The sequence below is a fragment of the Cornus florida genome, unplaced genomic scaffold (genome assembly GCF_030987335.1).
Source record: "Cornus florida cultivar Cherokee Brave unplaced genomic scaffold, ASM3098733v1 CherokeeBrave_3.0.0_Hap2_Chr04, whole genome shotgun sequence".
Lineage (NCBI taxonomy): Eukaryota > Viridiplantae > Streptophyta > Magnoliopsida > Cornales > Cornaceae > Cornus > Cornus florida.
This window is the reverse complement of record NW_026775574.1, coordinates 38,167,086-38,178,548: the sequence shown is the minus strand read 5'-3', so window position 1 is coordinate 38,178,548 and position 11,463 is coordinate 38,167,086. Positions and strand designations below refer to the sequence as shown.

Genomic DNA, 11,463 nt, shown 5'->3' with positions numbered 1-11,463 from the left:
GTAGTCACCGCATTGACATGCTCTATTGTGTGACCTTCCGATGAGGAGTGAGTTTCCACAACATATTGTTGCTTTTGTGGGGCATTCAAAGGCATTTTCCCTTTCTCTGTAGCATTCAAAGTACTAGCTATTTGCCTTACTTGGGTTTCTAGCTTAGCAATGGATTAAGAGTGAGAATGAAGTAATTGTGTGTTTGCCTCTAAAGTGCCCAAAGCGGTCAAACCTTTCTCTTCAAAAGCGGGACTTCTAATATTTCCTTGGGAATATGATGGTTGATTAGGAAAATGAGAATTAGAGAATTTGTCTCCTTGTGATTGGTATGATGATCTAAAACCTTGGGAACCTTGGCCTTGCATTGGAGGTGGAATGTACTTTCCTTGAAAACCACCTTGGGAAGGGTTTGAGCCCTCCCCTTGGTTTTTCCAAGAGAAATTCAGGTAATTCCTCCAAATAGGTTGTAGTGATTGCCATAAGGATTGTTCCCTTGATTAGTAAAAACAACATTTGCTTGTTCATGATGCTCACTTTGCACATGTCTATGGGGATAATTGGAAGTAGACTGTAAAACACTTGAACAAGTCATACATATCTCATTAGATGCATGATGAGAATGGTTAGGGAAAGAAGATACTTGATTCGTCGAGTTTTGATTGATCAAAAATTGATGTAAGCCAACACTCTTCCTACCATTAGAATTTTTACCATTCTTTGAAGATAAAGTACGATGCAAAGAAATTTCACTCATGCTCTCATAAAGACGCCACACATCATCCTCATGCATATCAATGTAAGAGCCACCCATGGAAGCATCAACCATGCCCTTGTAATTATTCGATAAGCTCTCAAAGAAATATTGAACTAATTGCCATTTGGGCATGTCATGATGTGGACACTTCCTAAGCAATTCATTAAAGCGTTCCCATGCCTCATGAAATGTTTCCCCATCCCTATGTGAAAATTCCCTAATTGAAGTTCTTATGGCATTGGTCTTAGAAATCGGATAGTACTTCTTCAAGAACTCTTGTTGCATTTCTGCCTAAGAAGTTATTGAAAAAGGCCTAAGATTGTTAAACCAATATTTTGCCTTGTCTTTAAGGGTGAATAGAAAAAGTTTAAGCCTTAAGATCTCTTCCGGCGTGTCTGTGTATTTTACGGTGGAACATACTTCAAGAAACTCATCCAAATGCTTGTAAAGTTCTTCACTTGGAAGTCCATGATAGTTAGGAAGCATTTGTATGGTTTGTGGTTTGATTTCATAGTGGTGTGCTCTAAATGGTGGTAATTGAATGCATGTGGGTGCATTATATTCATTAGGCACATAGTGATCTCTTAAAGCAAGGGGAGGATTAGCAATTGGAGGTGCAACATAGGCACCTTGATTGCCTTGAATGATGGGAGGTGGTGCAGCATAGATTAGCCTTGGCATTCCCAATGGAACTTGGCCTTGTTGTTGTGGTGGATGAACAAATGGTCTCAGCATGCCTAATGGAACTTGCATGTTATCATGATGCACATTGGGGTGGAGGATACCTTGTTGGTCTATGTGACTAAGGTTCTCCACATGGTCCTCATTGTGTCCTTCCATTGATGAAATGGATTAACTAGAACTACCTCTTCCCTTAGGGTTTCGAACAATGGATTCAAGATGAAAATTTAAAGGGACAAGAGTGGGTCTCAATGATCTACGACCATGCATGCACAATACAACACAACAATCAATAACAACAAAAACTTCACCTTCACAATAAGTCAACAATAGACAACCTTCCTCCACATACAATGTTCCCATACTCCCATGCTATCAACAATATGCAAGAAAAGTAAATAGCCTCCACGCGGGCTCACGATTTTTCTAAGAATTAAAATACAAGCCTCCACGTGGGCCGACGATTTAATAAGGGTTTGAGTAAGAAAAATCTCACAAAGGTCCTTTAGCACTTCAACTCCAAATTTTTAGCTTTTAGCTCAGCAATTTTTTTTTTTTTTTTTTTTTTATTTTAGCTTTTTTCCTTACTTGCTTAGCTTATTTGCTTGGATGCTCATTTGCTTGTTTCCTAGCTTAATACTCATAGTCAAACAAGAATAAACACAATAAGTAACAAAAATTGAAAACCAGCTAAAGACACGATCAAAAGAGTACTAATTCCTAATTAATTCCACAAATAATGCACAACACTTTGAGTTTGGAAATTAGGGTCAAGTGGGCATCATATAAAAGTGGTTGGTAGGGTGGTACAGCTACATAAGATCTGATATGTGGATAAGGACAAGAAAGTTCGATTGATCAGAGAATGATGTTGAATCGATCGAACTTTTAGGATCTCTGAAGATGACATCATGGCCTGGATCTATCTTGGAGTGCTGAGATAGATGAAAGTTGGATCGATCGAACTTTTCTTGAGATCGATCGAAGTTGCTGAAATTCCACCCTTTGCTTCGTTTTGCTTTACTTTGCTCTTTTCTTTGATTCATCCCAGAATTGCTTCATTTTTGCTCTTATTTGGTTGAGTTAGCTTATTTTGGGGATAAGTACTGAAAATGGAAATAATATGAAATCAATATAAGATAGGAAAATAAGATAGATAAAGGTTCTAGAATACTTAAGCTTAAGCGGTTTAAATGCGCATTTTTCAGCACTCATCACCATACTTTAAAAAAAATCCCGTAAGTTACTATGCAAAAGAGCTTGCTCTCAAAATGAGAGAGCAAACTCCCTACAAAGGGAGCCAGCTCCCTAACCTTAGGAGCCGGCTCTGTGGAGCTGGCTCTCTCTCTCACAGATAGCTGCATCCTATTTCCGGACCTGTTCTATAATGACCTGGTCATTTTCCTTCCTTTCCTTTTTCTCAAATTTTACAGATAAATTTTTTTCGTTTAATTTTCTTTTCCGATTTTTGTTTCTCGTCACTGGGTGTCATCTCAAGTGCTTGAAAATAGTTTTTGAGACTCTTTCGTTTGGATTGACAACTTATTTTAAGGACCGAGTCATTTCCATATTTTCGCTTTTTTGACACTATTCATTTTTCGTCTTTTTCTCGGTTGCCACTTTGTTGGCACAACCTCACTTTTCATGTTCGGATTTGATTTCAGTTTTGTATGCATTCATGATATTTAAATTCCATGCCATGTGTATTTTTACTTTCCTAGAAATGCATGCCATTTGTGCACTTTCTTCCTTAGGGGTGTGGATGCACACTTTTTTTTGGAAACTTTTTTGTTTTTGGGGTTACTTGTGTAATTACTTAATGTGACGGCCCAAGTTTTGTAAACCCGGTATGTCAGTGATGACCAAAAGATGACTCGATAATGGATCCGAAATACGGAAGCGAAAGGTGAAACAACAGTCTCTAGAGATACAATGCGTCTCTAAGACACCAATGTGACCCTCAATGAGGTCACGGAACCCAAAGGAAACAAATGTAGAAGTGTCGTTTCAAAAACGGACAAAAAGAATTTAGGGGTAAAATGGTCATTTTACAAAAAGTGGATTCAGGTGCAATCGAGTACACCGCTGGAAAGGCAATGACAAATTAGTCAAGTTCAAAAAAAAGTTTACTCAATTTGGAGTTCGGACGGGGGAGAAAGGTCAAAAACAAAAATGATGTCGTGGCGGCCCGACAAGGACAACCCACCACTGCTGCAACTGAGAGTAAAAAAGGGCATCTAAACGGACTTTTTTGGAAAAACTCAAAGAAGAAACCCCCCCTAAAATCAATTTTCCTACCCCATTAGCAGACAGAAACAAAAAAAATGCATTGTAAAATGCCCAGAATGCCCTCAAGAAAATCAGGTCAAGAGGAAAAAAACTATTCCGAGCTACTGCCCAAGTTTTGGAAATAGGGCTTCGGGAGGTTTTTAAATTTCCTAAATTGAAAATGCAATCTTAAAATACACCCACAAGACCTCCGAAAGTTTCGGATCGATCGTGATGATTTTCAAAAAAAAGTCGATGAATAGTACCAACTACATTTGTACTAAAAATTTGCAAAACCTGGCAACAAGGATTTTTCGGAAAAATATTGATTTTTGAGGGCCAAGATGATGCTTTCTGGAAAAATGCAAAGAAGAAACCCCCTCAAAATTGAGTTTTTTACATGACTTGCAAGGAAAAATGAAAAAAACGCATTGTGAAATACCCGAAATGCCCCTAGAACAGAATAGGGTAAAACTTTCTAAAAATGCTACTTAGAGTTTTTGTTTCATCAAGGAAGGTATTGTTCGCCAAAGTGAGCATGCAAGTGTATGTAATATGATAAAATAGATGTGCTACAATGGCCTATGGCCTCATTACAATACATTTACAACATTTGACATGTCAAACCTCCAAGTTAGAAAAATTACATTTCATAGACAAATCATGAACATGCTAACACTTGTATGTGAACAAGAATGCTTCTAAAGAAGCTCAACTCAGCAAATCACCTAAGCAATTGCAATCTCCAATCTTATATCCTATATCTGAAATATGTCCCAGTATCGTAAGGGTGAGTAACATAAAGCTACTCGTAGGAAATGAGCATGCATCGACCTAAAGTTTTACAAGTGACATGATTTAATTATTGTGGTTCATTCTACCTAACGTCTATGTCAAGGTGAGACTCAGGGAGCATCCTAGCTACCTAAGATCATTTCTAGCATCAATCACCTCATTCATGCAATTTTAACAACATAGGGTCATGCTTATACAAAGCAACAACATAGGAGCATGCTTACATAAGGAAACACACAGTGGTTCTCAAGTTTATCAACTTGAAGTCTAAAATGCAACATCAACTAAATATAACAATTTAGCATAATTAGAATATCTAATACCACACATCAAGACATAGATTCTCTAGGTTATCAACTAGCAATCTAAAAGTGTGAAATCAACTAAATATATCAATTTAGTATGGATGTACTTAACAACATCAAATCGCCAATTACCAAAACCACAAGTCACAATTAAACATTGGTTTTCAACTTGGAATTGAATGCGAAATCAAATAGTGGAAGACTTGGATATCACAGCTCAAATTTCCGCCGAGACAAGGCAAATTTGGAGCTACTAACCCCCAAGCAGCCTACCCAACACGCGAACTTTATAGGGCTAATTTGGAGCTACTAACCCCCAGGCAGCCTACCCAAAACGCGAACTTTTGACTTAGAGGACTCTTGTCCCCGTACTAGAGCCAAACCCTAGCCATCACAGCTTAACAATGTCACAAGCAACTCCAAAATAAATAAGTTAACAACTTATATACGTATTAAATAGTACACAAAACTACCTTCATGCACAAGTAGGTTGTAACCACACAACACATGCTCTAAATCCACAACTACTATAGGATGCCAATGTCGAATTTTCAGAGCGCGATTCGTTACGCACTATAATAACATCACATGCCGAATCTTTAGTGTGCGATTCGTTACACGCTGTAACAATATAATTCAATATTGGAACATAAACTCATAATTCCATTATAAGCCTAAAATCATGCCTTAAACATAATATCAATGTCAATTACATGATTCAATCAACGGTGCAACAAGGTAGAATTTAATTACATCATGATAATTAAATCTCTCAATTCTAAAACAACTCTAAATGGTCCCAAATTAACATATGCTAGTACATAAGTCATAGTTATCACAAATATCAAGCTAAACACTCAATTAGGCCAACGGAACCCTTAATTAGATTTTAATTAATCATTTTAATTAAAATCTCTAGAATTTCATACTTGTCCAAATGCTCTCAAATTAAAGTATGTTAAACAACATGCCAAAACCTAATTTAGAAGCATACTACAACTTAATTTCATGTAAGGTACGGCCATGCACTTTAATCTTTCACAAAAGATAAATATTAATTAAAAAGAACAATTCTTATTTAATTAATCCCAATTTAATATATGTTAACAAACATATTAAAACTAGATTTTCTAGTATGCCACAATTCAAATCAAAGTTATATATCATCATGAATTTTAAATCTTATACAAAGAAATAAAAATTAATAACTTTCAAGATTTGATACAAGGCATATATATAAGTTGTATAATCATGCTAAACACTCAATACAACACACACAAAAGCCTAAAACATTCCCTACCTCAATTTGAGATGAAAATCTCAAAAGCCATCAAAATGGAATGGCTCCGAATCCGAAGAAACTACTAGGTTTTGTCAGGGACAACGCCGTGAACATAACCCCCATGAAAGCCCCATCAAAATCATAACTTGACCTCAAAACCAAACTCAAGAAATGGTCAAAACTAAATTCTAATAAGGGGGAAAGGTAGAGCACGGCGAGGGGAACAACAAACGTTAAGGCCGAAGACTTTCCATCAAGGAAAAGTGAACCAAAAGAGGAGAGAGAAGATGGAAGCACCCCTTGGGCTGCCATGGGAGCTCCAGGTCGTGCATGAAGAGGGGAGAAGATGAAAAATGAAATATCTCACCCCCCTTTTATAGAAACCTCAAAAAGTGCCCCGAACGGGCCCTGCCAGGTCCGAAAAAGTAAAATTTGAGTAGACGCACTCAAATGGCAAAACTTTGTGAATGAAAAAGATTTAAAATGATAAAATATGAATAACGGAAGAAACGGCGTCAAAAACCAAGTCCCGAGAAGAAAGTTATGCCCAAAACAAGTTTGGCGCAAACTAGGGCCAAAAACCCTGAAACTGGAAAACATCGATCAGGAGGAAATTCCAAGAGTACACAACTCGATGAAATGTGAAAATGAATCCCGTACACGGATCCAGGCTTAAAACAAGGCATTTTGTAATAACTTTCATTAATTGCACAATGGCCCCTTCAAAAAGTGAAAACTGCACTTATGGCCCAGAATGAAAATATCTTTCAAAAATATTTTCTTAAAAACTCCTGAAATAAAATATCTTCAAAAGATATTTATGAAAAACACCCCCATAAAAGAAAATAATTTCAAAGAACTTTGCATCTATGCCCCTATGGACACCGGGAGCAACCAGAGTACTTTCTTGCAAAAGTAAAGATATGTATTTCGTGGAAACCACTCAAAATGGAGATACATGAAGTCAAAAACCAACTTTGAACACAAGAAGTGTGGTTACGCCAACAAAGTGTCAAACGGGGAAAAGACAAAATAGGGAAAAGGACGAAATAGGGAAAATGACGAAAAGTGAATAGTGTCAAAAAACAAAAAATACGGAAACGACTCGGTCCTCAAAGGAAGTTGTCCATCCACATAAAAGAGTCTCAGAAATCACTCCAGAGCACTCGAGATGACACTAAGCGAAGAGGAACTAAACTCAGAAAGGAAAGACAACGGAAAAAAAATATCCGTGAAAATCTGGGTCATTACACTTAAAGTAATTATTTTTTGTCTTTGGGACCATTTTGCAATTTAATTTGGAAGATATTTTCAAAAAGGACCTTTTTGCAATTTTTGAAAAGTGTGACAAGTGTCACACTCTCATTAGTTCATTTGTTGACATTTGTGTGGAAACACTTTGATGCCTTGGATGATGACATGTGGAGGGTGCAGATTCACTCACTTGTTGGCCTAGGATAGGTGCACTTGTTGGCTTGGATGGTTGACAAGTGTAGGCTTGATATTAAGCCTAGGAGGGAGCCTTGGATATATGACAAGTGTAGGCTCACAATTTAGTCTTGCAATTATTTTTGGGCATTTTGGGATTATGTTATTAAAGAAGGGTTTTTGTGCAATTGACCAAGACTTGTGTGTGTTGACCTTGGTATAAGACCACATAGTGAGTGGAGGATATCTATTTCCTCCACTCACATTCTTTCACACTTGATTTTATCATCTCCCTCTCTTGTAAAGAAAACCCTAGCCTCCATGGATGAAGCTTAAAGCCTTAAGCTTTGACCTTGATTTTTGAGGCCCTTCCATTCACCTTAGACCATGAAGCTTGGAATACTTTTGTTTCCCTCATCCTCCTCTTCCTAACCTTAGCCATTTTGTGTTGATTTGCCTTGGATTCTAGAGAGACTCTTCTCTAGTGAGGTAGGGGGTGTTATAATTTATTTTCCAAGTGATTTTATTTGTTTTTTTTTGTATGAAATACAAGTTGTATGCATGTTTTATATCAATTTATGAAATTAACGATGAATTATAGTTTGCATACAACTCACTTTAGACTTGATATATGGCATGGCCTTGACTTGATCTTTGATATATAATTAGTTGGAGCCATTTGAATGAGTTTTCAAATCTAGAGATTTAATGAATTTAATTTGATTTAAATTCTAGTAAATTGTACCTTGCTTGTATTCCATTTTAGACTTGATATATGGCATGGCCATGACTGAATCCTTATTATATATTTATTTGAGATCATTTGAATAACTTTTGAAATCTAGAAATTTAATTGATTTAAATTAATTAATTTCCACATGATTATATCTTGCTCACTTTGTGAAATTGATGTGATATTTGTAATCACCATGTAATGGACATTCAAATAAATTTTTTTAGAATTTTTGGACAACTTTGATTTCTAGAGAAATTAATTAATTAGGTTAATTAATTTCTACTTAGTGTTCTAATGATTTGGACATCTAATTCATAGGACTTTTGCATTTTTATCATTCATCATGACTTATTATATCTTGGCTTCATTAATGTGGTTAATGAACTTGCGCCCTTACATTGTAATGATTTAATTATTCATGAGTTGTTAAATAAATAATTAAATCATTAATCTTATACTAGTGGTATATTTACAACAATGGTTCCATGGACTTGATTAAGTTTCTAACTTAGTATTCATGATTTTCTTAACAAGTTCTTTCACATGTATCAAATAGAGAATAATCGGATAAGTTTTGAGACTTATATTAAATCATCTTCTTTGTATGGAATTTGATTCACATGGTTGTATCTTGTATCAAATGAACTTGTAACTTATTAAACTTGTTCTTGACATGATCCTTGACATATCTTATTCTTAGAATATTTAGAGTTGCCTTATAGTCTTGAGAATTTAATCCTTTAAGTTGATTAAATTTCCCTTTTTATGCATCTATCGAGTTAAGTATGCTTGCTATTGAAATCTCGTCAAACTTATGATTTGGGACTTGCTATATGATCGCATGGTAGTATTCTACGAGTTGAGGTTATGAATTGACTTGTTGGCATACACATTTACTTATATGACATTTGATGTGCCATTGTAGCTTGAATGCCTAGGGCATATCTCGTGTGACCTCCATGACTGGTTGTGCATGGTACTTGGCTAAGTGCATTGAATATATATATTGTATCTTGATTTTCACGACTTGTTGATTTTGGAACTTGGGATATCAATCAAGAATTGACATGGATAGGACTTGGTTCTAGTACGGGAGATAGAGAACTCCCTATACTATAGTGCGCACTAGGGGAAGGTACCCATGGGTTAGTAGCCCTAAAGTGATCCCAAGAGTACGGTTTTAATCCGGGCGATATCCGAGTACCCACATTAGTTGATTTCACTCTTTAAATTTTAAGTTGTTATTCCTTGATGATTTAAAATCTTTTCGTTTATATGGAATATTCCACCCTTGTCTAATTGCATAGATATTATGCATCATCCTTGATTTCATGTATAATTCTTTTCGTGTTATTGATTTCATCCTTAAGTTTCAAGTGTTATCCCTTGAAGACTTATGACCCTTTTCATGTCATTGATTTCACTCTTTTAAATTTTGAGTGTTGCATTCCTTGATGATTTAAAATCTTTTCGTGTTATATGGAATGATCCAACTTGTTTAACTTTTATAGACATTATGCTTGCTTCGTGTATTCGGATTTTATTTAGCACACTTGAAACTGTGCACTTGTGTCTTGTATATAAAATTCCATCTAGTACACTCGTGTCTTGTATACTTGCCTTGTGTGTTTCCAATCTTGTTAGTATACCTGTGATTTGTATACTTACCTCGCATGTTTTCATTTTCGTTCAGTACACTTATAACCGGTATGCTTGTATGTCGTGTATCTTATTTCAAATGCATGAGTAGCTTAGGATGCTCCTTGAGTCTCACATTGACATAGGTGTTAGGTGGCATGACCCTTTTGAATTGTTTAGTTAATGTAAAAATCTCTGAAGAAATCGAGTCTATGCATGCTCATTCTCTACGGGTAAACTTGTTTACTCACCCCAAAGTTACTAGGGGTTTTTGTTCAGGTACGAAGACTTGGTTTGTGATGTTCTTCATTGCTTGGATGATTGTAGACTTGGAGGTTTTAATTCTAGTAAAGGTTGGCTTGAAATGCCACTTATTGCCCTTTATATCAAAATGTGTATATTTGATTCCACATATATAATGTGTACATAAATACACCTTTTGTATTGTATTTGACATGGATGAGATGAGGCCGGAGGCCAATGACATGTATTTTGTATTCTATGTAAATTTTGACTTCATGAAATATTATGTAAATATTAAAAAATGTCAAGTTACTGTTTCGCCATGTTTACATCGGGTGTGGGAATTCCATTTTTGTTTTTTCATAGGGTCTCATTAATCATGTATGAAGTATGGCCAAGGGCCAAACGGTCATTTGAAACCATTTCATGATTTTGGATTTCAAAATTTCCATTTCAAGTTCATTTTCGCCTTTTTGGCCGTCGGGGGGTCGGATTTTGGACTCAGCCATTTCCGGGAGCTGCGGACCATTCCCGCGCACTCAAAATTATTTTTTATGTTTGCGTGCATGATCCTTTTCAAGAAAAACCCTTTCGTTTGTGTTTTGAGCCTCCTATGGACTCATTTTAAAATTTTCTTGCATAATCTTGGTTAAGGGCATTTTGGGGATTTACTTTAGGGAATAAATTCTGTTCGAGACTCCATCACATAGAAAATGTGATTTTAGGGGGAGTTTCTTCACGATATTTTTCTGAAAAATGTCATATTGATCTCGAAAATCGCGTTCCAAACACAATTTATGTCATCTTGATCTCAAAAACCGTGTTCCGAACTCAATTTTCTACATTTCTACTATTTTCACTGCTTTCTACTATTTCTGTCAAGGTTGAACCGGTTCAAGAATGTTAAACCGGTTCAAGTCCTCCAGAGATTTCAATTTTGGACTTCCGACTTCAATCTAATGTAACTTCTTTGTTTCAACTCCGAATTGGTCCGTTCTTGAGTCTAAATTGATCGCGTCAAAATAATATTTCCAATGGTACTAATTTCAGTTTTATATTCTTTTCCTAGCTCAAGATATCCTCATTTTAGTGAGAGGGTGTCAGATTTGGTTCGAATTGGGATAGGGTTCACTTGGGTTTTCTCTTCCTTTGGCTTGGGACTTCATGTGAAATTACTAAAGGATGTTTTTGGATGTTTTTGACTTCATTTGATTTTTTGGAAGTCAAATTCCTTCCTATTAGGGTAAAATGACCATTTTACCCTTGGTCCTTCTTGCGGTAGGGTTTTGATACCTTTATCTTCGTTTTGCTTCCATTGAGCCTTGAAACTCTTTAAAAGTCC

General features: G+C 36.0%; 1 pseudogene; it reads left to right on the top strand.

The window, feature by feature from the left end:
* The first annotated feature begins 875 nt into the window (after positions 1-875).
* On the top strand, positions 876-974 carry LOC132305619 (small nucleolar RNA R71; annotated as a pseudogene).
* The last annotated feature ends 10,489 nt before the right edge of the window (positions 975-11,463 follow it).